Source organism: Protopterus annectens, chromosome 11.part0 (assembly GCF_019279795.1).
Source record: "Protopterus annectens isolate FY-2018-M chromosome 11.part0, PAN1.0, whole genome shotgun sequence".
Taxonomy (NCBI): domain Eukaryota; kingdom Metazoa; phylum Chordata; order Ceratodontiformes; family Protopteridae; genus Protopterus; species Protopterus annectens.
Genome location: NC_056745.1, coordinates 231,173,770 through 231,200,938, shown reverse-complemented (window position 1 = coordinate 231,200,938; position 27,169 = coordinate 231,173,770). Strand labels below are relative to the sequence as shown.

General features: G+C 45.5%; 1 protein-coding gene across 1 annotated transcript in view; it reads right to left on the bottom strand.

Moving 5' to 3' along the window:
- Positions 1-27,169, bottom strand: part of EEA1 (early endosome antigen 1) — a 1,728,461-nt gene that overhangs the window by 1,581,904 nt on the left and 119,388 nt on the right. The gene's annotated exons all lie outside the window — the stretch shown is intronic.

Here is a 27,169-nt window from a genome sequence, read left to right as displayed (position 1 = left end):
GTTACTTTAGGTAATATTTACTTACTCAAGACTCAGAGACAGGATTTGCAAACAATAGTAACAGAGATAACAGCATTTTAACAAGGAATACTTTTATTGGGAGATGACTGGAACTTAACTGGCGTATAAGGTAGGTATCACAAGGAGCCCTCGCCAATCTACAATTACAAGGGAGGCTAAATGGCTGGAAAAAATGGTAAAATACTAGGCTGGAAGAAAACAAACTTATGCAAATATATACACACAGACTCATGTATGCACATATACATACATGCTTTGCACAGTGTGTAAATTCTGATTCAGCTTTAGCACCTTCATTATTTCACAAATAGAATTTATTAGTGATTGACAGATGTTCATAGCATAAAACTTAGAAAGTCTGTCAACACTGCTTGTGATATCCCTCCTCTGACTGACACCGGTAAAGAACATTTACTTGGAACAAAAATGGATACACATAGTATTTTTAGATGCAGCTCTCCTGCATCAGGCACAATTTCCCTTAAGAGCACACTCCAGGTCCTGGGGCTGGACTCTCTCTCCAGGCCCCAAATAAGACTTCACCTTTCTCTCTGGGGAAATCAGTGCTCTGTGTACCTGTTCCAAGTAGTCGACACACACACTCTGAGATTTGATGTTCACACATACACACACCTGGGAAAGGCTGGCACAGATTCACTCGCTGTGCCACCTTCACCCAGACTATAAGGTAGTTTCACTGCCACCAGCCAGCTACTTTAAGGCTCTTATCAGGGTACCCAATTACTCTTGGTAAAATGAACACTTATAAAATGGTAGTATTTTAACAAACCTGAAGGCTTTCAAGAGGGGCCACACTGTCAAACAAATATAAGTACTCTCAAAGGTTAAAATATTCTCTAAAAGACCAGCCACAATGAAAAGTTTAAATATATTTAATAAGAAATAATAAAAAAAGAACATGAAAACACAGAATATCTATTTACAATAAACACCAGAGTTTCCATCACAGGAAATATTAAAAATAACAGATGGAAGGATTCGCACAGATACAGAAAAAGTACAGTTGTGTACACTTACTATACATGTAGATGTTCGAGAGTATTCACTGCTGCAGTCATCACATTTGGGTTATCCCTGCCAGGGTAGCCCTTGGCCGGCCCGAATACCAGAGGCTTAGTATTTCTGTGTCGGCTGCTGTCGCTTCAGAACGACGTCAGGTCATCAGTAGTATAAAGTAAAGCAGCTGACACCATTACATCAGTTTTTCTTGCCCTAACCTGTCAGGAGCCCCCAAGTAGGAGCCAGGTTCTCATGAAAGAACCCCACCAGCAGAAAGTAAATACCAATATGTCCCTTAGAAAGGAAAGAGAAGAAAGGGGGATGGAGGGAGGGAAACCAGGACTGCAACAGTGAATTCTCTCGAACATCTACATTTATGGTAAGTGTACACAACTGTACTATGTTCTTCGTGTTTCACTGTTGCAGTCATCACATTTGGGTTGATTCCTAAAGCTGAGGAAAAGGGTGGAGGCAGTCAAAGAAACTAGGGGATGGCTAGGATGCCCTGCAAGACTGAAGAGGCAAACCCTGCCCTGGATTTGGAGAAGAGAGGCAGGTGGTAATGTTTGGCAAAAGTGTGAACATATGTCCAGGTGGCAGCCTCCAGAATGTCCCTGGTGGGGACTCCTCTAAGGAAGGTTGCAGAGGTGGAGGCTGCTGTGGTGGAGTGTGTCCTGACCCCATTGCGGGGAGGCTTTCCATGTTGTTTGTAGCAGAAATGGATGCAGTATGCTATCCACTTGGAAATGGTTTGCTTGGAGATGGCTTTGCCTTCTGCCCCTGCAGTAAAACTAACTAGCAATTGATCATATTTTCTGAAGGATTTAGTCCTGTCTAGATAGAATCTGAGCTGTCTGTGCACATCTACAGAGTACAAAATCCTTTCCCCTTGTTCTGGGGATTAGGAAAAAAGATGGGCAAATGAATGGATTGGTTGAGAGCCACACTGGACACCACCTTGGGGATGAAAGATGGATTACGTCTGAGGGATACCCTGTCAGCATGGAAGATAATGAAGGGTTCCACAGCCATGAACGCTTGCAGCTCGGAGACTCTTTTGGCTGAAGTGATGGCCAGAAGGAATGCTGTCTTCCAGGAGATAAATTTTAGCTCTGCAGAAGAAGCTGGTTTAAAAGTGGGCAGGGTGAGCTTTTCCAAAACATAGTTAGGGTCCCAAGCTGGGGTGGGTGGCCTCAAGTTGCTAGCCCCTCTTAGGAACTGTTTGATCAAAGGGTGTGAGAAAAAGAGCTGCTCAGTGGGAAAATGAGCATAAATAGCAGAGGCATGAATTTTTATAGAGGAGAAAGAGAAGCCACTGTGTAGCAGATCAGTTAAGTAATCCAGGATGAGAGGGAGGGAGGGCTGTGCTGTATTGACTCCCTTAGCCTGGATCCAAGTGCAGAACATTTTCCATTTATCAGCATAAGACTTTCTAGTGCTAGGGCATCTGCCTCATGAATAACATCTAGTACCGTTCACTGAGGTTGGCAGATTGATCCAGGGTTAGGGAATAAGCCAAGCTACCAAACTGAGTGTCTGCAGTTGGGCTGCATGAATTCCCCTTCCTTCTGGGTCAGGAAGTTTGGAATCTGAGGAAGATGTCATGGTGACGGACTGCGCAGGGGTATCAGTGCTGGCGATGCCAGTCTGGAGCTATAAGAATTGTCCTTGGTTTTTCCTCCTTTATTTTGAGCAGTACCCTGGGGATAAGAGGTAGTGGAAGAAAGGCATAGACCGACAGATTGACCCAGGGGAAGGACAGAGCATCCACTTTCCAAGCCATGCAGTGATGCCCCCCTGGTGCAGAATTTGCTGAGCTAATGGTTGATGTGGAAGGCAAAGAGGTCGACCTTCGGGGTGCCCCATTTCCGAGTTATTAAGGTGAAGGTTCTTCTGTTGAGCTGCCACTTGTCTGGGTCCAGAAGATTTCTGCTTAATTGGTCTGCCAGAGAGTTGAGAGAGCCTGGTAGGAATTGTGCTAATAGGTGCAGTTGCATGGCAGAGGCTTAGTGCCAAAGGGTCACTGCCAGCCTGCATAGAGGGTAGGAGTGAGTCCCTCCCTGCTTATTGATATACCACATCACAGTGGCGTCTGCTTTGATCAGGAGAGCCCCTGGGGAAAGAAGGGGTTTGAAAGCTAAGGCATGCTGGACAGCCATCATCTCTTTTTGGTTGATGTGCAGAGGGATTTGCTGTGGGCTCCATTGGCCTGCACCTGCTGTCCAGGTGTGCACCCCAAGCATAGTCTGATGCGTCTGTGGTGAGGGTCTGGGCAGCAGAGGGTGGTGAGAAAGGCAGTCCCTTGTTGTGGGAGCATGCTGTTCCCCACCCAAAAAATAGTTTCTGAGGGAAGGAATTATATGTATAAGAGTTTCCAGGTCTTCAGAGTGTTGACACCAAATGCTTTTAAGGTACCATTAAAGTTTCCTAATATGCAGTCTGGCATACAGAATGAGTAGTATGCAAGATGCCATGAACCCCAGAGCTTGCAGGATCTTCCTTGCAAATAACTGGAGCCTGGTGGCTAGTTGAGAGAAGTAGGCCGTCAGGAAAATTTGTTTTTCTAGTGTAAGGAATGCCATCTGGGATGCTGTGTCCAAGCTTGCTCCCAGGAAGATTATCCTTTGGGTGGGCACCTGTTTGGATTTCTTTTTGTTGATTGTGTACCCTAGGGAGGTTAGTAGGGTCTTTACACAGGCCAGGTGCTTGAGCAGCTTTTCCTGGCTGTCTGCCTGAATAAGGCAGACATCTAAGTATGGGTAAATCTGGATATTCCTTTGTCTGCAAAAGCAATGGCCGGAGCCAGACATTTTGTGAAAACTCTGGGAGCAGTAGATAAGCCAAAGGGAAGTGCAGAGAATTGGAAGTGTTGAGATCTTGCCCTGAAATGGAGATATTTCCTGCATGATTCCCTGATAGGAATGTGGAGGTATGCCTCTTTTAGATCCAGGGTGGCTAGCCAAGCATCCTTGGACAGCATGGGTAGCAGCTGCTGGAGGGTGAGCATTTTGAATTTTGGGATCACCAGAAAAGTGTTTAGAATGGAAAGATCAAGGATGGGGCACCAGAAGCCCTCTTTTCTGGGCACCAGAAAAAGTCTGGAGTAGAAACCTTGGCCCATCTGTTCTGCAGGCACGTGCTCTACTGCCCTCATAGAAAACAGGGAAAGGATTTGATTTTGAGCCTCTCCCCACTGGTTTGGAGGTAGATCTGGGAACCCTTTTGGGGTTAGCAGGATGTGGAAGGAAAATTTGTATCCCTAGGACACTATGTTTAGAACCCAGTGGTCATTGGTAATGGTGGCCCAGGTGCTTGTGTGAAAGGAGAGTTTTCCTCCTAGGGCTAAGTGAAGGTGGGCAGAAGGAGGGGGTGGGGGCGTTGAGTCATTGTGAGCTCTTACCATAAGGGGGTGGCTTGAACTTCCTGGTTTTGAAGTGGAGGTAGTCCACTGCTTAGATCTCTGCATTCCATGTGGCTGCTGTCTGGGGGGGGGGGGGTCTGGTCCCCTAGGACTTATGCTGGACTGGCTCGGTAGGAGCAGGAAAGGACCAGTGTTTGGTGGGACTATGTCTGCTGAACCTGGGTGGCTGGACCTGTAAGAAATCCTTAACGGTTTGCATAGATTTTGCTTTTTCTTCTATCTTTTTTAAGACCTCTTCTGCCTTAGTGCCAAATAAGTTGCCTTTGTGCAGGGGGGCATCCAACAATTTAGATTTGACATGGTCTGGCAGGGGCTGTTCCTTAAACCATGCATGCCTTCCAATGACAGATCCAGTGACTGCTGCCCTGCAAGAAGCTTCTAGGGCATCAAAACCACAGTGCAAGGTGTGTTTAGTTACTGGAGTTGCAGAATGCATTAACTACTGTAATTTTTTAGATTCTGCCCAAGCAGGAAAGGAAGACATTTTTTGTTTGAGGAGTTTTCAGGGTATGGTGCTAAAATTTTAGCATATGGAACTGGCAATTTAGTGCCCTGATAGCAGGAGTAGCTGAGGTGTATACTTTTTTACCCCATCTTTCTAGCACTCTGGAATCCCTATCTGAGGGGTTGGGTTTCTTAGTAGAGGTTGCTTTAATCCCTTTAGGCCCTTGAGAAATAACCTCACGGTCAGCAGTAGGATTTTTAAAAATAAATTTGTGCGAGTCAGGGACTCTATAGTACTGGTCTGGTTTTCTGGGCGCAGGACGGAGGGTGTCAGGTGTCAAGCTGTTTTCCAGGAAAACATTCTCCATGACATCCAGGACTGGGGGGATGGCCAAGGGTCTGTGCTGTGGAAGATCTAGGAATTCCCCGAGTCTCTTTTTAGACTGAGGGTAGTCTTGACTTTCCCATTGGAAATGCTCCCTTAAGGTATGCAGGGTTTCCCCAAAGGAAAAGTCCTCTGGGGGAGAGGCTGAAGGTATAGAATCCTCTGCATTAGAATGCTCATAAGTAGAGAAGGGTTGCATGTCTTCATATTCAGAAGCATCAGAGTCATCTGACTCTTCTTCAGCCAGAACTACAGGGGACAGATCTATTTTCTTTTTGGAGGGAGTAGCTTGGCTTCCCCTTATCAGCATGATAAGGTCTTCTGCCATTTTAATCATCTGAGACTGAGGCAAGGAAGCAGGTGCCTGAGAGTGAGTCGTTGGTTTCTTGGGTGTGGTTCATACCCTGGGCCTAAGAAACTTGGCCGTTTTCGAAAGAACAGCAGTCGTGAAAGAAGACGTCGGTTTGTGTCGAGAATCGGTAGTACAAAGGACATCCTCGGAAGCCGGTGCCTGCTCAGTGGGTCCGGACTGATCCAATGTACAGACAACCGCAGGATCCTTAGTCAAAGAAGAATTCTGCAGCATGCCGTACTCTGAAAGTGTCTCGGTAGCGGCCTGCGAATCCACAGAAGCAGGCATTAGGGGCTGCAAAAGCACCTCACTGAGGACCAGAGAACTGATTACTAACTTAACCGAAGTGTCGTCGGTAGGTTTGGACCTAAGCAGTTTGTCTCTCTCTTTATTTTTACGTTTTTCGGAAGATCTGCTGTCGGACGGCTTACCAAAGCCATATCAGAATTAGAGGACTGTAAGCGAAAATATCTGGCTACAATAAGGGACCGGCGACGGATAGTTCTGGCTTTGAACAAAGCACAGAAGCGACAATGGGGGACATGGTGGTCTGGGCCTAAGCAAGTGACACAGTAAGAATGGAAGTCTTGGTGTGGTATTTGCTTTCCACTGGTGAGACAATTATTAACTTTTTCTGACATTAGTGCAAAAAAAAAAAAAAAGGATACCCAACAGGGTACTTAGATTTAGAAGACTTCAACAACAATTCGGTAGACAAAATACGGGTAGCAGCCGACCGGCAGTCATGTGAACTGCTTCTGCTTCAGGCTCCATGGCAAGAAAGGCTAATGTAATGGCATCAGCTGCCTTACTTTATACTACTGATGACCTGACGTCAGTCCTGAAGCGATAGTAGCTGACGCAGAAATACTAAGCCTCTGGTATTCGGGTCGGCCGAGGGCTACCCTGGCAAGTCATGGGCATTCAGAATCGCCAATTAGCTGAAACACCTGATGTTCATAAGGATCATTTGCATATATCCCATGTGCCTCTTATACAAGAGGTTTGGGAGGTCACTCAGTGGAAGTTCTAGCTTTGCTGGAGTTTTCATTTTGTTTTTACTGATTGGTTTTTCAGTGAACTTCTCACTTATTGTTTTAGTTTTTAAAGTGTTTAGAAATTATTCTGCTATTCCTCTGGAAAGGTGGTTTGACAGTGAATTGGAGTTGGCTTTCTTCTACTAGTGAGAAAACTAAGATATGACCAGAAGGATTTAGCATTACTAATTAAGATCTGCTCTGCTGCAAGCTCAAAGTACTGCTCGTTTTGTAAAGTGAAGAAAAGCTTTGCAATTATTTCCTGCAATTCTAATTTGCTGAGAGTCTGAAGTAGGATTAGAATAAATGAAAAAGGATTTCCACAACTTGCACCTGTCAGACATTCTAAGATGTAACTGTAGCGATCCATTGATGCGAATAAAACAATGTACTGGGTCACCAAAGGGTGGGAAAAGTTGCTACTGGATACCATCTGTGCAAAAAAAGTAATTATTTGTATATTAGTGTGTTGAAGTGCTTGCAGTTTCTGAATGAACTATGGAAGGTGTTTAAGGATATTTAACTGATTTCGGATGGTATACGTGATCAATAAATATGCTAAACATTGTTCCAGTTATAACTAAACATTGATAGAAGAATGACAGTAAGAAAAATATTAGAGTAGATACTACATGAAATAATGTTATGTACTCACCACAACGTTCCATCCAGTTGTTGCTTTTCATTTGTCTTCAACCTGTGGGACACAGATCTGGGAAAGATCTAACTTGGACACATTTCTTCAGCAAATGTGTCCAAGCTCTAAGCTCCTCCTCTACCCATAATGCCCCCATCTCCTTCCTCCCTTCAGATAGTGTTTGTTGCCCACCATAGCATCCCAACCTGACTCGATGCCTTACCCCTTGGCACAATAACTCATATAGTATCATAAGAAACAATCAGTTATGCCAAAGAAAAGGCCATGTCTTTTCCAGCCAAACCACCACACAGCCCACATAATGCAGGGGGAAAGCAGGAGGGATGGTTGAAGACAAATGAAAATCAACAACTCAGACGGAACGTTATGGTGAGTACATAACATCTTTATCTGAAGTTGTTGTTTTCAATTGGTCTTCAACCTGTGGGACAGAGCCTCCAGCTACCAAACTCCTGGGAAGCCCTCATGGAAGGATATTCCAGAGCCTGGCAGAGTCAAAGGATGCCCTGCTTCTGGACAGACGCTCCAACTTGTAGTGGGAAATGAAAGTATGTGAAGATGCCCACGTAGCCACAGAGCATATCCCATGTAATGAAACTTTTGAACAGAAGGCAGCTGAAGTAGCTATAGATCTAGTAGAATGTGCCTTAATGTGACCTGGCAGAGATGATCCCTTCGCTGACTACACCAGAATTATACACTGAGAGATCCAATGAGCAATGGTGACTTTCTATACAGGTTTCCCTAAAAAGGGCTGAGAGTGGGAGACAAAGAGTTAGTCAGACTTACGGAAAGATTTTGTTCCATCAAGTAAAAATGTAACCGTCTATGAGCATCCAACATGTGTAACTTGTACTCTCCCTTATTTTGGAAATTCAGAAAGAAAATAGGGAGATTAATTACCTACTTAATGTCTGATTCTGAAGCCACTACTGGAAGGAAAGAGGGATTAGTTCATAGGTAAGTACTAGGCTATCTGCCCAAGGGCATTTATAAGCCTAGCCAGAAAGTGTTGGCTTTCGCCACCCCCTTAGATTAGTTCCCTGTGCCCCTGTCCAGCAGTGACATTAGTTCCCTGTGCCACTGTCCAGCAGAGCCACTGCAGTGATCCCCAGGGTAAATTTTCTGTTTCCCATCCACCCGTCAAGGTTTCTCTTTAAGAGTGTTAGTGAGGGGCTCTCCCTGATGTATATTGGAATCCTGTTCCAAAGCATGGGGAGTCTTTGGGACAGGAATCTATCCCTCCAGCATGTCCTATTTATCGTTGTGGTGAGGTTTATATCTCTAGAGCGTGTGGCTCTCTGGGATTTGTCTTTTTTTGGGTGGAGCATGTCCATCAATTCCAGATTGGACATGGCCTTGTATATCAGGCAGAGATCACCTCTGAGTAAGCGGTATGCAACAGAGTACAGCTGGAGTTTCTTGAGTCGGGCTGCATAGGGCATCTGTTTGAGGCCAGTAATTCTCTTGGTGAGGAACTTTTGTGGTCTTTCCAGCTGTTGCAGGTATCTTGTAAGGTACATCCCAAATGGGGCGTTGTATTCTATGATGGGTCTAATGAGTGATGAGTAGAGAGGCACAATAACCTCTTTTGTTCTAGATGCAAACCCTTTTGTGATTAGGTGGGCCACATAGAAGGATTTTCTAACCACCTTGGCAATATGATTATCAAAAGGAGAGATTACTATCTACTTGGGTCCCCAGATCCCTTATTACATTTTCTGTATTTAAGGGACTACCACCTATGTGGTAGTTCATGGGTACTTTTTTTTTCCAAAGGGGATGACTATGCACTTTTTGGCATAGTTTGAGGCCATGATTTTGACACCAGGTACCAGTCTCAGTGAGACCCTTCTGGAGAGTATCTGTATCAGCTGGGGAATAAATTATGGCCCCTAGTTTGTAGTCATCTGTGAACTTGGTCAGCCATAGTCCTCCTGTGCTTGCCTGTACCTCTGAGAAGTATATACACTGAACAGGAGGGGTCCTAGGACTGAGCCTTGGGGGACGCCACTTGTAACCGGTTTAGAGTCGGACATAAAGCCTGCAACTCTCACCATGTGGGTTCTATCCATGAGGCAGTTGGCAACTCATCTCATGACACAGGGGTTTATGTTCAAGCTGGTGAGCTTGCCTATAATACTAATAAGAATGGGGAATGGTGTCGAAAGCCTTTGCGAAGTCTAGGTAGGCTGTGTGGACCTCCTTTCCCTCATCTAATGCGTTGGTAATGGTCTCAAAGAAGTCCACCAGGTTTAGGAGGCATGAACTGCCCTTAAAGCCAAATCAGGTAGGGTCCAAGGTTTAGAGGTTCCCAATGTCTCTGTTAATGAGTTCCATGATGATGTGCGCCATAGCCTTGCAGACCAGGCTAGTCAGGCTTATAGGGCGATAGTTCCCGGGGTCCACTGTGGATCCACCTTTGTGGAGCGGGATAACTGCTGCTGTGCGCCATTCTGTGGGCACATAGCCTGTAGAGAGGCTGAGTTTTAACAGTGTGTTTAGGTGAGGGGTTAGTTCATTTTAGAGCTCTTGTAAGACACAGCCTGGGACACCGTCCGGTCCCACTGAAGCTGTGTTTTTGGCTTTGGATAGGGCTGTTTTAACCTATGTGTCGGTGACTGACGGGGCCCTACATTCTTCTGGTATGGTTATCGGCCCTTTAGGGGGTGAGGGGGGGGGTGATGTTTGCACTAAATATGTCTGCCAGAATCTTGGCAATATCAGTCAGTTCAGTGTATTTTGTGCCATTCTGCACTCAGAGCAGATCTGAGAGTTTCCACTTAGGTTCTTGACATAGCTAAAGAATACTTTGTGGTTATCTTTGGAGTCATTGGCAATTTTTCTTTCGAAACTAGCCTTGGATGATTTAATGAGGGATCGTAGCTTCTTGCTGATACTGATCAGGGATGTCTTTCCTTCTTGAGATTTTACTCTTTTCTGTACTAGTTTCCTCTTTCTGTTGTACATCTGGTTTATGGCAGGGGTCCACCAGACTGGTTTCCTTTTCTTGGAGGATTGATTCTTGGTTTTACTTGGGATACCACGATCCATGCATTCCTGCAGATGCTCATAGAGTGCCTTTGTAAAGGTTTCAGTAGCTTGGATAGCATTGCCCTTTAGCATGGGGGCTGTGAACCTTTCCACCTCGGTCTTAAGTAATGTGAAGTTTGCTTTTGAAAAGTTTTTCACGGTGGTTTCCTTGACTGGGGGTGGGGGCAGAATGTGGATATCCAGAGTGATTAGTCTATGGTCTGATCTAACCAGCGAGGGGTTGACCTCCGGTGTGGAACACCAGTCGCCCATGTTGGCGATGACCAGGTCCAATATGTGGGGGTGTTGACTAGTTGAGCTAGGGCATTCAAGTTTATAAATTCTAGGAAGCGTTGGGAAAGGGAGTTGGTACTCGAGTAGTTCTCACAGTTTATGTTTGGGTAATTGAAATCACCCAGTATTAGGACCTTCATATTTCTCAGTGCCTCCAGAAATGTGGAATGGGGGTCCTGGGTCATGGTGGGTGATCTGTAGCAAGCTACAATTTGGATTGCAGTTTTGCCCGTTGTTAGTTGCACATGGATGATCTCTGATGCATTGTGCTGCGCCACTAACCAGGAGGAGTGGGTATCCTTGATGAATATGGATACACCCCCGCCTTTTGTGTTTCGGTCCTGGTTCTGTGGCCGAAAGGTATGGTACGAGTTACAGCCTAGTAGTGCTGGGGTGCTCTCAGGAGCCTTAAACCAGGTTTCTGTTACTGCACAGATGTTGATGTTCTCCATACTGAGGAGTGCCTCAAGTGCGTGCATTTTGAGGTTTAGACTTCTGGCATTGAGTAGCATTACCCTCAGTTTTTGGTCACTTGTGCCATTTACGGTGGTGGGTTTGTCTTTTGAGCCTTGCCTAAAAAAGGCACTATGGGGGCAGCAAGAACCTTGGCCCAGTATTCGAGAGCCTAAGGGTGACAGGTGCAATCCATCTCTTGCGAAGCAATGTGGCTTGTCGAGCATGTCATCCCAGGCAAACAAATACTGGATCCCCTTTAAATGACACCAGAAACTTAGCCAATTGTTGAAATTGATCATTTTTTTTCTTTATACTGTGGCATCATTCTTGGTGAGGGCAGGATGCTACAGGGTCATACCAGCCTGGGCTACAGGATTAGAGAGCTCTTCCATGTCTCTTTTCATGTAGTCCAGGGAGGTACATCTCAGGTCATTCACACCAACATGGACAATGACACAGTCGTATTTGTACTTGTTCTGGAGTGACCAGAGTGTTTGTGTTATGTGGCGGATCCTGGCTCCCGACAGGCAGTTAACTGTAACCTTCTTGTCCAGCCTAGTTAGTGGGACATCAGTGTGCTTGACTACAGAGTCGCCTATTACTAGTGTGTTGGGTATGTTTATTTTGCCTTAAGGGCTGTGATTGCGTGGCACACTGATTATGTGAATTACGTGTTTCATGGTTGGTGATGGGGTGTGAAGGTTGCTTGGATGTCTGCTTTGGAGATTTCTGTTGCTTTTGCAGATTTTTATTTAGAGCTTCCAAGCACGTTTTCATGTATTCCTGTGTGTTATTTGCCGGTGTTGGTTTATTAGGTCTATGTGAGACTGGTGGTGTGTTGCAAGTATTACCCTTCTCCACTTGACTGTCAGTTCCAGTCTTGGGTTGAAAGAGTTCCAGTCTTGGGTTGAAAGAGCTTTGCCTCCAGTTTGGCTGTATAATTGCATCTCTCACATATATTAGTGTTTGGTGATAGCAGGAGAGGGTTGTCTGTGTACATGAGGCAGTTGTAACCAGCTTCACCAGTTGGATGCATGTTGGACACACCAGTAGTGCGCAAGGATACCCTGTCGTTATGAAAGACCATATAAGGAGGTTTGATCGATAATGCCTGAAGCATGAAGACTCTTTTGGCTGACGTAACAGTAATCAAAAAGGACGTCTTTCAGGCCAAGAACTGCAGATCCACGGAAGCTACAGTTCAAAAGTGGAAGAAACTAAAGCTTGAAGAACCAGTGTCACATTCCAAGGGGTGTTGGGTCCTTGATTGGTGGCCCAAGTAGAAAGGTACTTTTCAAAAAGGCTTTCCAAAGATCAGAAGAAGCTAGAAAAGCCAAATTATCTCCTACATGGAAGAAGCCTGAGAAGCCAAATTATCTCCTATATGAAAGTTAGACATAGTTGCCAGCTGGACCTTAACTGTAGAAAAGCTGGCACCTTATTGAAATATACCTGACAAAAACTCTAGAATAGCCAGAACTGGGGCAGTAAAGGGGTATAAATCATGCTGAGATGCCCAAATAGAAAAGCATTTCCACTTGCTGGAATAAACCTTCCTGATGGAAGATTTATGAGCCACAATTAATATCTTCTTACCGGTGAAGATAACCCTGGGAGTCCTAATTATCATGGGAATTGGAGCAGCCAAGTGGTGCACTTCAGACTGACCAGATCTGGGTGAGGAATCCCTAAAGGATGAGAGATCAGATCCGGAGCCAGATCCAATATCCAGGGAGGACACACTACATGAGACCACAAGGTAGGGAACTATACTTGGCGAGGCCAGAATGAGGCAATGAGGATGACTGAACTCCCCAGCCATTGAGCTTTCTGAAGGAATTTTGAGATAAGTGGAAGAGGAGGATAAACATATAGAAGACCAGAGGGCCAAGCATGAACCAGAGCGTCTCTGAGGACTTCCCCGAGTGGGGGGTTCAGAGTGAAATCCTCGCTGCACTTCATGTTGGAAGGAGAGGCAAAGAGATTACAAGCAAGGCTGACCCCATTTTAGGAAGATCTGTTTCGCTGCTGAAGGATTCAGCGACCACTCGTAAGACATCAGGATAGACCTGCTGAGCCTGTCAGTTAGGATGTTGGACCTCTCTGGAATGTACGTCGTCACCAGATAACGGCTGGTGGAGATTGCCCATTCCCACACTCGCATGGCTTTGCGACACAGGAGATAAGACCTGGTTTCCCCCCTGCTTGTTGATATACCAGACTACAGACATATTGTCATCTGGAAGACAATCGTCCTAGAGGAAGATGAGCATGAAGAGCTTGCAATGCTAGGAGCACTGCCCTCATCTCCAGGATGCTGATATGCAATAGAGTCTCTAGGGGAGACCAAGTGCCTTGGACTGTCCTTCCCAAGCAATGCCCCCCCACCAGAGTAGCGAGGCATCCGTAGTCACCGTGGTCACTGTGGTAGGAAGAATAAATGGGCGACCTCGATAAAGATCCGGGGATCGAATCCACCATAGGAGAGAATCCCTGCATGTCTGACATAGGCGATCAGGGACCATGGTAGATATAGCAGACACCACTGGACCGCAAGAGTCCACTGAAGCGCCCTCATGTGCAGCCGGGCCATGGGCATGAGGGTGATAGTGGCCGCCATGGACCCCAATAACCGTAAGAACAATTTCGCTGTAGGTGATTGAGCTTGAAGGATACACAAGACATGGTGTTTAAGGACTGAAGTCTGTCTGGAGTCAGAAAAACCTTGGTCGGAACAGTGTCCAACAGAGCTCCAATGAAGTCCAGAACTTGAACCGGACTTCAACAGGGATTTGTTGAAATTTATGGTTATGCCCAACTGGTGGGCGGTCTGGAGAAGGGACTCCCTGGCTTGGCAGAGTCTATGCCTGGAGGGGTAGAAAGGAGCCAATCTTCTAGGAAGGGGAAGATCTGGAAACCATGCAGCTGCAGATGAGCTGCTACCACTGCCATCACTTTGGTGAGCACCCTGGGAGCTGTGGTGAGACCAAAGTGTAGCGCTCTGAACTAGTAATGATTGGCCCCTAGCCGGAAGCGGACAAACCTCCAACAGTGTCTGTCCATTTTGACATGGTAGCATGCATCCTGAAGGTCTACCAAGCACATCCAGTTGCTCTCCTGCAGGAATGGCTGGATAAATTGGAGAGTGACCATCCAGAATTTCATCTTGGCAACTGATAGATTTAAGGTCGAAAGATCCAGAAAGGGTCTCAAGTCCCCTGTCTTCTTTGGCACTAAAAAGAATCTGGAATAGATGCCTAATCTGGACTGGTCTGGGAGGATGGGCTGGATGACATGCTTTTCGAACAGCTTGGAAATTTCCACTGCTGCCTCCTCCCTTTGCGTGGGTGGAAGGTCTGGGAGGGATTGGAGCATGAATGAAGGGGATTTAATATCCTCTGGATATGATCTGCAACACCTGACACTCATCTGTGATAGACTCCCCGGCCACTGGGTGTAGAAGAAGGTTCATTGAGAGGTTGAGAAGTAGATTCCGATGGCAGAGTCTTCCCATCCTTCTTGCTCTGGACCAATGTGTCATGTACAGACTTTCCAAAGAGAGTGTAACCATCATACGGGGCATTTGTAAAGGACTCATTAAAAGGGCTCCGAGAAGGCACAGAGTCGAAGCCAGGCATGACGCCTGATGGCAACACCTGTTCCGGCAGCACTAGCGGCACCTTCAGTAGCATGAGAAAGAAGACACATACAAGTGCTGGCAATGGAGGTGAGGGTGGCCATCCACAAGGAGAAAACCTTTTTATCCTCCGAAGACAAGGACCCTGGAGTAGACTCAGTGACCTCTTTAACTAGGTCTCACTAAATTCTAATCACATGTGCAATGTAGTTCAGCGCATGTATAGAGAACATTGCTGAAGTGTAGACCCGCTTCCCAAAATGGTCAATGGTTCTGGGATCTCGGTCCGGTGGGTGGACCGTGGAGGTCTCCTGCGCAAACTCCTTCTTGGTGGCCACTACCACCATGGAATCAACAGAGGATCCTTTGTCCAGTGCGGTCTATCCGATGGGGCACTGAGAATCTCATCAGGGCATCTGGGGATAGGCTCCACCATTTCAGGCTCCTTCCACGTCCGAGACGTAACGAGATCCACCAGGGGATCCCTGGGAGGGGACACCCAGGATGTAGACGGTCCTGCACCAAATGCCTCCAAGAACATCAACTCATCAGGGTTGGGTTTTTGGGCAAACAACCTCCCTCGCTGGCGAAGGATCTCATGAGGTCTTCAAAGGAGACATCCTCTGAGGGTGACCGGGGGAACCCTCCCCTTTCCTCCAGGTCCATGTCCTCCGTGAGGGACTCCAGTGGGGAGTTTAAGTGTCTCCTTTTACATGTGTGCTTGAGGAACCTTCTCAGGGGGACTCTCTGGGGAGGACTCGAAAACGTCAATCTGTTCCCACGGGGGAACTCCCTGGGGAAGAGAGGCAGCAGGCTGTCCCTGAGGGACCACGATGGCGGAATCCAGATCAAATACAGAGGGAGCCAGGATGGACTCCAAGGATGAAAGTTGTCAAGGGTCTCAATGGAACCAAGAGGACCTTCGCTACCACGTCAAAAGCAGAAGAATGCACCCCTGGAGCTGGGACCGTGACCAGGTCCGTAATTCTCTGAACCAATGGGGTTGCTGGAGCCGAACCTCCAAGTGCTGAGACTCCGAGCGGGCAGCTCGGCTCTGGAAAACTCAGAGCCGATACCACCACGTCGGATCCGGCGCAGAGGTCACGGCTCCGAGAGCTGGTAAGCTCCGAGCTTGTCGGAGCAGACCTGCTCAGGGCAATGGCTGGCAATGAGATACAGGGTATCATCAGTGCCAAGGTGCCTCAGACATTAAGTGGTGTGGACGTTAAGCAAACACTGTATACTTTGTATTGTGCTTCTCTTAGCATCCTTCTTCACAATATCCAACCGCATTTATGTCCACTTATTACAGTACAGACGTAAATGTGGTTGGATATTGTGCAGAAGGACATTAAGTGGCACACACCTGTATATGACTTTCTAGTAGTAGGCCTTGTCTCCATTAGTACCCTGCTGCACATCCTTAGAAATCAGTGTCTTAATTCCTTTTAGTTGCCAATCATCCAGACAGTCAAATGAAGTTGACTGAAGTATCAAACACCCTGCTCTTATATAAGTAGATCCAGTCTGTGAGGAATCTTGTGGTAATCGTCTATGTTAATCTCCAAAAGACGGGAGAAACACAGTTGCTTGAGCCAGAGGGGAGTCACCACAATGATCATGGGGGATTCCTTCGGAATTTTCAGATGCACCCTGGATATTAGGGGAAATGGTAGAAATGCATATAGGAATATTCCTGTTCAGGGAAAGGAAAAGAAACGGAATCTGCCTTACGTTTTTGTGGACACAGAGTCCTGGAACAGAATCTTGCCAACTGATTGTTCAGAAAGGAGGTAAGCAGTTCTATTTAAGTAACTCCCCACAGATGAATCAAATCTTGGAAGACCCTCAATCTAGTTTCCAATCATGAGGTTCTGCCCTCATCCTGCTCAGCTTGGCTGCTACACAATTTTCCTTTGACAGAATGTAGGATGCCTGTAGAGGGAGATTATTCTATGAAGCTATATCACAAGCAGACATGGCTAGTCTGCAAAGGGGGTATGACCTGGTTTCCATGTTTGATGTTCCACAAAAGTGTGGTATTGCCTGTAAAAACCTGAAGAGGTCCAGGGGACCGACAACGATTCAAGGAGTTGAGTGCCCTGATGAGGGCAAGCATTTCTGATAATTATGAGCTTGCATCTGTCCTTGGTGTCCCACACCCCCTGGACTTTTATCTCCTCCTGAAACTGCTCCCCAAGCAAAGTCAGAGAAGTCTGTGGTGACTGACTGCTCTGAAACAGGGAGAGAGAGAAGGCAAGACCTGGATTTAAGGATACATCTGTTGTCTCTACCAAATGATTTCTCTTCTTGGAAACCCCAAGCACTGGGATATGAAAAGAGAAAGGGTGTTGGTACTGGGACCAAAGAAACTTCAGATATCACTATCTTCCTCATGTAGAATTGATCAAAGCCATGAGACCCAAAATCCTGAGTTATTCCCTCAAAGTCACTAAAGTTTGAGTAGAAAATCTTAGAAATGGCTCTAGATATACATCTATTTTTTCGCGTGGAAGAAAGCTCTTTGAGAATGAGGTGCCTAGTTGACATCCCAGGAACAAACTCCTGGGTGAAGGGGTCAAGAAATACATTTAAATGTTCTCTTGGAATCTCTGCTTGTTTAAGAGATCTCTCACCCAAGATCGAGATTGGAACTATGCAATTTGTGAACAATCTTGGTGCAGTGGATTGTCCAAAGGGTAAGCCAGAGAGCAGATAACATGATCCACACACACAAAGCCTCACTTATGAAGTCTGGATAAATAAGAATGTGATAAGCAGTTCTTAAGTCTAGTGCTACCAGGAAACTTGAAAAAGGAAAAAAGAGATACCAGATTTTGAAATGACATCATTTTTAATTTGGGCACCATCACAAACAGGTTTAGGAAAGATAAGATCCAGAACTGGTCTCCAAGCATTTTCTTTCTTCAACAATAACCTAAAAAAATAAAAAATAAAAAACACCTTTCCCACCTGGGAAGGTGGAACCATTTTTATCATTCTTTGGAACAGCATGAAATGAACAAGAGGAAACAGAGTCTGATCTGGAAGATGAGGAATGACCCCCTGGAAACCAGGAATTTCCTCCCATTACCATCTGTAACCTTGAATGTTTTACACAAATAGGTTCTGAAGATCATCCAATCTGTTGCCAAAGAGAAAAATGGGGATTCAAAATTTCTGAAAGAAAAAAAAAGGGCCAGGACGTGAGGAGATCAAAAGGTCTCTCGAATAGTAATTCAGACATGTAGGACTGTCCTTGGTTTTGGGAGGTTTGAGGGGGTTTTTTTTGGAACCCCCTTGTCCTTTCGTGTTAAATATTGCTTGATGGGTAGTTGTCTATCCTCGCTCCCAGCCTTGCTGACACTCTTGATTCTTTACCTCCTTTGTGGGCAGCCCCATACTGCATGATGCAAGGATGTGCTTTACCAGCAGAAGATGTGTCTTTGGTAATAACACCAAGCATACAATAAAGGTAGTCAGAAAGAAACTGACAGAAGGAAATAGGACCAAGAATAAATGGTCTTTGCTTAAAATAAACAGCTTATGGAATATCTGTCCGGGCCAGGATAAGGGAGGGAGGGTCGCCATAGTTTCTTAAGAGGAAGACCTGACCTCTGGAGCGTTATGGGGATGGGTAACTCTTAAGAATAGAAGTCAATCTAGCTCTCACGACCATGGGACTGTAACCCTAGCTTCTCTATCCTGGGTGGCTCAATGGTTAAACTCTGCTTGATGGGACTGAGACCCTAACTGAAACATCTCTCTGTCCCTGAAACTGATTGATAGCTTGAGGGAAACAAAGTGAAAACTGGCTCCCAAGTGGCCGCCGCTGAATTGGTGTCAAAGAGAAAGGAAGTGTGTGGCGAAAAAAAAGTAGCTAACAAAGGAGTTAAGCGAATAAGTTTAGCTTTGAGCAAATAGTACTTTCCCTAAAAGTATAAATTTCAGTGATGACCGATTTCCTGAATCTGCTGTTTCAGTGAAATAAAACAGGAAGCGGCCTTTGTATATCAAACAGAAACAAAAGTTGATTAAGATTTTCTAACTTTTTTGGAAATCCGCATAGGAAATCATCTAAGTTGGTCAGATTCGTCAAGATTTCTAAACTTTGTTCAGCTCTATCGGAAAAGTTAGGAATGCAGCTGAGGGAGATCATAGTATTGATTCAGTTCGAACCCCGAAAAAGCATGGTAAAAGGATGGATTAGGGCGGATGTATACTTGAGGAGGGATTGAAAAAAAAAGATCGAAAGTCGAAGAATCCAAGATTGCCTTCAGGAAGAACGAAGGCCAATGTAATAGCTAAGGAATAAGGATTTTCCAAGAAGGGAATTTCGGGGTATTGAAACGGCTGGAAAAAAGGGGGAGAATCAAGATATTCAGCACTATCCGAAGATCCAGGAATTGAGGGATGTTCCAACTTTGAGGCTAGAAAATTGAGGAGGAGGATATCTGGCCCTGCAGAGAGAATGGGACCATAATATCCATCTCTGCAGCCCGACATAGAAATTAGATGATATCTGGTCAGACTCCTGAATGTGGTTCCCAAAATATGTGAAAAATCTCTGTGAAGAAGAACTGAGGAAGAGCCTGCTATAGCAGTAATGAGAAATATTTTGGGCCCCAGCTGATAAGAAACAGTTTCCATTTGCTTGTGTAAATGGGCCTGGTAAGAGGATTTTAGAGAAGCTACTATGATGATTCTAACAGGGTAGAGATCAGAGAAGCCTGGCTAAGGAAGGAAGGGAAGCAACCATGCTGTGAGGGGAAAGGGAGCAACCATGTTGCAGCTGAAGAACCAAACATTGGCCGGTGCAGCTGGGGAGGTCCAGATGCGCTGGCACCAAAAGTGATGATGATAGAGCGGAGCTGCACAAACTTGTCGAATGGGGCAGTGGCCAAGAAAGTCGGAGCCAGGGGGGGCAAAGCGGTAAGAGATTGGAAGGAGAAGCGAGAGCTGAGGAAAAAGGCTGAGGCATAAGAAGTCCTGGAGGAAGGCAGTCCAAAGAAGTCCCTCTGGAGGATGGCCTGATAGAGAGATCCTGCGGGAGTCTGTGATAGAGCTCTAGGCTGAGATAGAGTCTCGCAACATAGCAATCTGGGGAGTAGAAAAAAGGCTTCCGCTATGATATGCGAGAAGACCAACTCTGATCTCTTGAGGAAAGATTGCTGCTTATCTGTCGCTTGAGAGTTGGTTAGGACAGGGCAGGGCTTGCTTTGTTAAACCTGGTTGCTACATGGATCCATTGCCAATGCAGGCTGCTCTCGGCTAAGGAGTAGGACTTTGGATTTCATCCCTGTTGCTTTATGCTACTCTCTATCATATTGTTCTCTGGACTTTGATTGTCTGAAGAAGTCTGCACATTGTGTCAGCGTTAATTGCACTGCCCTCCACTCCAGGACATTGTGTACTTGGGTGCAGACAGTTAAGCAAAGCAGTTGCTCCAGGACAACTTATTGCCTGCCACCCACCGAGGGAGGCATCGTGGCTGGCCAACCTATCGAGGACAGGGTACAAGAAAACACCTGCCTTGGTAGACGTCAGTGGTAGATCCACATCACATGATGACTTAAGCATGTTGTCACCAGAATCTGTTAGCGATGTGGAAAGATGCTGGTAAGACCACTGTATGACCAGCCATGAGGACTAATGGTGTCACTGTCGAGCCAGGGAAGAAGTCTAATGTGTGGACGATGAGACCTGAAAGAAGCTGAATATTCACAGAAGCCAGGAAAGAGATTTGGCCAGAATGCCAGACACATGAGTCTGAATGTGTTATGAACTCTTTGCACTCTTGAGGTACCTGAAGAATGACAGTGAATAAGTTGCAGATATCTGAAACTCTGTTGTTCTGAGGCGATAAGGATGATAAGAACAGAGTTGAAAGTTGATGCCCATAGAAAGACAAAGCCTATTGTGCTCGATCCCATGAGCAACCGAGCTGATGCCTGGTGGTGGGTGGCAGAAGCCACTCAGTGAGATTTGAGAAGCCTGGATGGGGCTTGGCGTCTCAGGTGCCAGCCGTGACCACTGGAAATGATTGGTGTGAACTCAGGAGGCTGTAGTGAGACCAAAGCATTGGGTGAACACTCTGGTCTGGACTGGACCCCCAGCGGCGGGCTCCAGGCTGGGCGTCTGTGAATTTTGGATTGACAGTATGCATCCTGTCCTGTCTGGAGAGCACATCCAGAGTCTGCTCTGTAAGAAGGGGTGGAATTGACTGAAGAACTTTCATGTGAGCCTTGTACCAACCTTTCTGTGAGTCTCTGAGATCAATATTTGTCTCAGTCTCAGGTCTTTTGGGGGACACAGAAGAGTTTTGAATTCTCTCTCATCTGAATGGTCTATTGTAACTGGTACAGATGGGGGGACCAAAAGTAGTTTGAAGTTCTGGAGGCCGAACGGCCAGGAATGGGTTGGTATCTGGAGAAACTGACTTTTGCACTACTTTCCTCGAAGAGGTGCTGCAAGGGGCTTTGATATGATGTGGTAATCCCATCTGTCTTGTCAAAGGAGGCCTTTCTCTGGGTACAGTGATGTAACCCCCCCTATGGCAGGGAGGAGACGGCGAACAACACCTCTCTGATGCTAGGGCCTTGGGTCAGAGAGAGGCTCCTGCTTCCCTGGTTCTGGAGACTCCCTCTGCCCCTCGGCGTCTGTTGCTGACCCTCTTACTCAGAGGGGGAGTGAGCGGACGCCGTGAATCCGGGCCTCTGCCTCTACATTTGCAAACCATGGTCCCCCCCTTCTTACTGGGAAGGGTAAAACTAAAACTGGTGGGCTCGGACCAAAACTTTTGGAAAGAGTCTTGCCGTCCAAAACTGGTCTCTACCTGAGGGCCAAACAAAGCTGAACAAACATCAACCAAGAATTTGTAAAGTGTAAGGGTCCTGGATCATAAAATCTTCAAGCCCTTCCCAGGCTTGGCGGCTGAGCCACCTGTACCCATGCACATCTACTGTGTTGCCATGACATAAGATATCTGCCGCATCACATAGTTTGCAATGGGCCGATCAGCAGTGGGAGCTACTTGATTTGGCATAGCTTGAGCCATCGCAGCTGTCCTGGAGTCTGTGGAGGAGTTTGCCTCCTTCTTAGGGTTCTGGGGTCTGGGTAAGTGACATAGGTAATTCAGGATGCATGATCACAGGTCCTGGAGAAAACGTCCCTCACAGGCCTATCAGGGGTCTAGAGTCCTTATTGGGAGGATGGCGCGGGCAAGGCCATCTGCAAGTTCCTTTTTGGTGTGGCAGATTAGGTTTTTGGCTAGGTGGGACCTCTTTAGTAAGGATCAGGAAGTCACTGGGGGCTTCCCTAAATTTAGAGCAGCTCCTAGGGTGGCAAATTACAGAGTCAGGCAAGGGGGGCTTCGTTGAGCACCACTGAGTAAGGGGGGTCGGCGGAGACACCCAGGAGGTGGGACTCCAGATCAAAGCGCCCAGGAGGTACTGACCGAGATCCAAGCCTCTAGGTATACTGACTCATCCTTCCCTCTGGAGGGGCCAGGCGAGATCCAAGCAGACAGGGGAGTCTAGAGAAGTCCTCAGGATCCGGGGAACTCTGAGGCTTCCTCCATCCAGTCCCAGACTTCGGAGGATCTACAGAGACATCAACAGAATCTCTAGAGGAAGATCTCTCTCCCGAAACTAGGTAGGAGAGTAGCAGGGAAGGAGTCTTCAGAATGGAGAGAAGAGGCGGAGACCAGAGGGGTCCTGTAGGAGGGCTGATGGGAGTAGTAGAAAGAGACTATAGAGATACAATACGGGGAACAGACAGGGATCTGATACCAGCTGCAGTACACTCTTCATCTCGAATGCTCCCCTCCAGAGAGGTCAGGAATAACCCCCTCCCCAGAGGAGTAGCTAACTCCAGGGACCACAGAGGAAGCACTCCAGGCAGATGTGAAGTCAGGTCTCGAGGAGGAGACAAGAGGAGAAAGGCACGTTCGGACAAGGGAATGGTGACCTGACGGAGGAGACCAGGGAAACCCGACCCCGGAGACGAACTAAGGAAAGGAAGGTCTCGAAGAGAGAGGGGATAAGGTGGGGGCTGGAAGTAGATAAGAAGAGGGATGAAGCTTCCTCATCCGTAGCAGTAACAGTGACCCCAACGAAAGCTCTGACTCCAAGGACTAGGAGGGAAGATGGAGAGGAAGGACCAGTGGTGGTGCTGAGCAGGACCTGTGTAAACATTACTCAGTACCCACTGGACGGGTAATCCCTGACTCTCTACTGGTCATGATCACTCAACCTCTCCGATGGCCTTGATCGGCTCAACTGCTCCGTTCGATAGATGGCTCCAGCGGCGAGAAGTGGTCGGCTCAGGAAGGGGGAAGACGCTCTTCCTGGAGAGGACATAGCCGCCTGGCGCAGCGAGTCGAGCAGATGGCCGACTTCTCCAGAGCCGACAAAGAGCCTCGTGTATGGCTCCAGCCGAACCAGCCGGAGCCACCAAAAATAACGGAATCGGGGCCCGATCCGGCGACACCACCGAATGCTACATTACATGGGTGTCGGTCCGACAATAGCCGATCGGCAAACAGAGCCAACAGATTCGCACCGATAGCCATCGGGGCAAAGATAAGCTGTCACTGCAGAATGAAACCGGCGGTCGATCGAAGAGCCGCGGTGAGAGATGCCGCGAGCTTAGAGGAGCCGACTTATGTTGGTTTTTTGGGTTTTGGTGGTGGAGCCGACTGCGGAGGAGCTCTCGAAGAGGCCCCTCAACTTGCACTCTTTATTAAATCAGAGGACTCTCTCTCTGGCTGGTGACAAATAACACAGGAGGAGTCCTGCAGTGTGAGAGGCTGTCATATACACAAAGAAGTGTGACCGGTCAGGAGGGCATCTTCTCACCTTACAGTCACACTGACAAAACAAAAAAACTCTCTCCACATGATCTCCCGAAACACAACAACAGCACAACACAAACACACATCAATAAAATACCAGAGGTGGTCTATAAAAAGCAAAACACACACCCTAACAAACAGGATAGGGGGAGAAAAAAAAAGAAAAAAAAAAAACTAAAAAAATTAAAAAGACAGGGAAAAAAGGGAAGAAAAAATAAAATAAAAGATAATTTGGCTTAAAAGAAAGCTTGACTAAAAAAGGGCTTGAAAAAACTAGTTACCCAGACTTGGTAAAAGACCTAAAGAAGAGAAAGCGACAAGCTGGGCAAGGTACTTACATCATGGGCATCTGGGATATGGGCTGCCTGTAAAGGCTGGTAAGGAGGTTAAAGAAAAAAAAGTCACGCGAGGTGAACCGAGGATCGGCTCCGAACCCATCAAGCAAGAATGAAGGCGAGATTGACAACTTAACATTGTTGGTTTACCTGTATTTTGTTGCAAGTGTTTATTCTGCTTTTTGCCAAAACTAGATGAGTTAGAGAATCCCTTAGAAATTTTGAAAAAGCAGAGCTGAAAAAATTAGAGATTCCCTAGACTAGCTTACCCTTTTCATCACACTTTTTCATCACCTTTGCAGTCAAGGAGCTAAAAACTATATCCAGATGGGAAATGAACATCTCATTCTGACCATCATCTGGGAGGTTCTGAGAATACTGCCATGCAAACCTCCACAAAGCAGTACCAGTAGCCATAGCCCTGGAAGAAGTATCAACAAAATCAAATACACATTGCAAATGATAACTAGTGATCTGTATAGAAAAAGAAACTACATTTAAAGCAGATTTTTCCACACAAGAAGAAAACTGCAGATAAAACATTATTCATACTTTCACAATTAGTCAGAACAAAGGGTACTTTTCTGTCATCAGGGCAACAATGAAAATGCAGTCGCTGAGCTGCGAATGTACACAGAACCAACAAGATTTAACAGATGTTGGTTCACTTCATATGATTTTTTTTTTACATATGTCACTGTAATAAAAGTTTGTCATACACTTTACTACCTCATAAGTCTTCATTTTGAATAGTTGGCAGTTATTACATTAACGGATCTTTAAGCAGTTCTTGTGTAAGAGGTGACATAATTTTCGCGGAGCTCCTTTCTACAGTTCTTTCTGCAGTTGCTCTGTGGTGAGGTTGGGTGCACTTATCAATACATATGTTATACATGTTTTGACAGTCTCACAAGTTTTTTTTGTCTGCATTTCATCTTCAGACTGTCAACGAACATTGTTTTCAATGTTTATTTCAAGTTGGGGGAATCCACAGATGACTGTTCTATTTGCGTAGGTAATTTCCCCTATGTCGATTGCAGGTGCCAAAAATGTACTTTTCCGAGGTGGTTACAACAGCATGTAAAAGACATATTTCACTTTTTTAAGGTGCATTTCAATGAATTACCAAAACAGTCTTGCATAAACGCCGGACCTGCATTCACATGACGATACACGTATGCCGAGAAAACTGTTATTTTTTCATTCCTGGGGCAGAACTAATGGCAGTCCGTTTCCATTATATCACTTGATAACCTGCATTAATAGCAGTCAGACAGCAAATGAGGAACATTATTTTTCTAAAAGAAATGCTGTTTGACCTTACTGGTTCTATGTCCTTTGTACACTCGCGCATTTCGATTGTTGCTCCGATATAGTGCTGAACAAAGTATCATACGAGCCTAATGATTCAAAATTTTTTAAATCGAAATTGCAGAAGTAAACACTTTTTCCTCCATACTTATCAATAATTTTCCCCTCCTTATCAGAAAGAGTAGAAATTAATTAAGTGTTTAGCAGCAGGGAGATTAACTAAACTATAGTTGCTTGGTCAGATTTGGGAATAATGTATTAAAAACTTAAAAGACAGAGGAACTTTATACATCCTATCTGTCCTTTTAGGGGCAACTAGCCTGGCTGACTATCAGGAAAACTGCAGGCAGTAATTTATTATGTATTTATTTATTGGCACTTGTTGACCGGGAAAGTCCACTGGGCTTGAGACTCATTTTCAGTGGAGGCCCGGGGAGAAAGCTCCAAGTTACATGAAAATCATTACATGAATTTGTAAGGAAACAATTACTTATAAAGCAAGTGAAATAATGCAGAAAACAGCGCATATGTTGTATAAAGGCACAATACAACAATGGAACATTAGTATGCAGGAAAATTATACAGTTAGAAATATTTAACAATACAGCTCAATTTTGGGGGGGGGTAGGAAAAGGGAAAGGCAAGTGTAGTGGGAAGGTAGAATTAGAGAGTTAAACAAAGGTAGGATAGATATAGTTAGAATCTTGTAGCTAGATGGTGGGGATATGTAGATTATAGGTGGCATGTACTTAATGGTAGTATTACAAGTAGAAAGTGACAGACAAGAGAAAATGTGTTGATAGTTGTATACATGTGTTTACTAGGATACTAAAGATTAGGGACAACTCATATGGTGTAACAGTATGACATATACACAAGTATATTTGCTATGTGAAACAGTTGTGCTAGATTAAGGAGGCTGCGCATATGTGTTGCATGTGCAGCTGGGGTCATCAGTGAGATGTTGTTTTAGGTTTCTTTTAAAGGAGATTATATTGTATAAATATGTAACTGATGATGGGAGGGTGTTCCACAACTTATTTATGGAATGGGAATAGAGGCAGCTAACTGCTCTTTTACTAGGTTTTGATACTTTAATTAGTTGTTTGTTGTTAGAGCATAGATTTTTGGATGAGACGCAAGGTTCAATGATATTTTTAGAGGGGAAGGGCAACATTCAAGTATATAAATGAGTTTATGGGCAAAGGTAAGTTGTGTGTAATGTAGGTAATGTGCAAATTCTAGCCAGTTTAGTTCTCTAATGGCCTAGCAATTGGTGGGTGCAATATAATAACAGGACTGCACTTTGTGTTGCAAACAGTTGTGGAGACTGGTGAAGATAGCAGACCCACATAGTACATTTAGAAGGAGAAGACTTTTTGAAAGTTTTATTCAGATGGATTTGTCTGAGTATTGTTTGTTTCTGTAAAGTTTGCCTAATTTGAAGTGAGTCTTTTTTATTGCGTTATTAATATGCAAGTCAAGGCTAAGTTTGCTGTCAATAGTAATTCTTAGCAGTTTGGCCTGATTTACTAACTCTATTTGGGTTTTGTTTATGGAGAATATAGTAAAGTCTGTGGGAAAAGGTTTAGATACAAAGATGAGTAATTTAGATTTATTAGGGTCAAGTAATAGCTGTGATTGGTTCAGCCAGAGTTCTATGGATGCATTTTTGGAGGTCAGAGAAGTTATTGGAGGTACAGATTATGGTTGAATCGTATGCATATTGTATGGTAGTACAGTCAATGGGAAATTTATTAGGTCATTTACAAAAATGTTGAAAAGTAGGGGTTCTAAGATTGACACCTGGGGCACTCCTATGTTATTTGGGAGAAAGCTAGAGAGGTTATTCAGCCATTTTACGGATTGCTGTCAGTTTTCCAAGTAACTAGTGAGCCAGGTTAGGGTGGC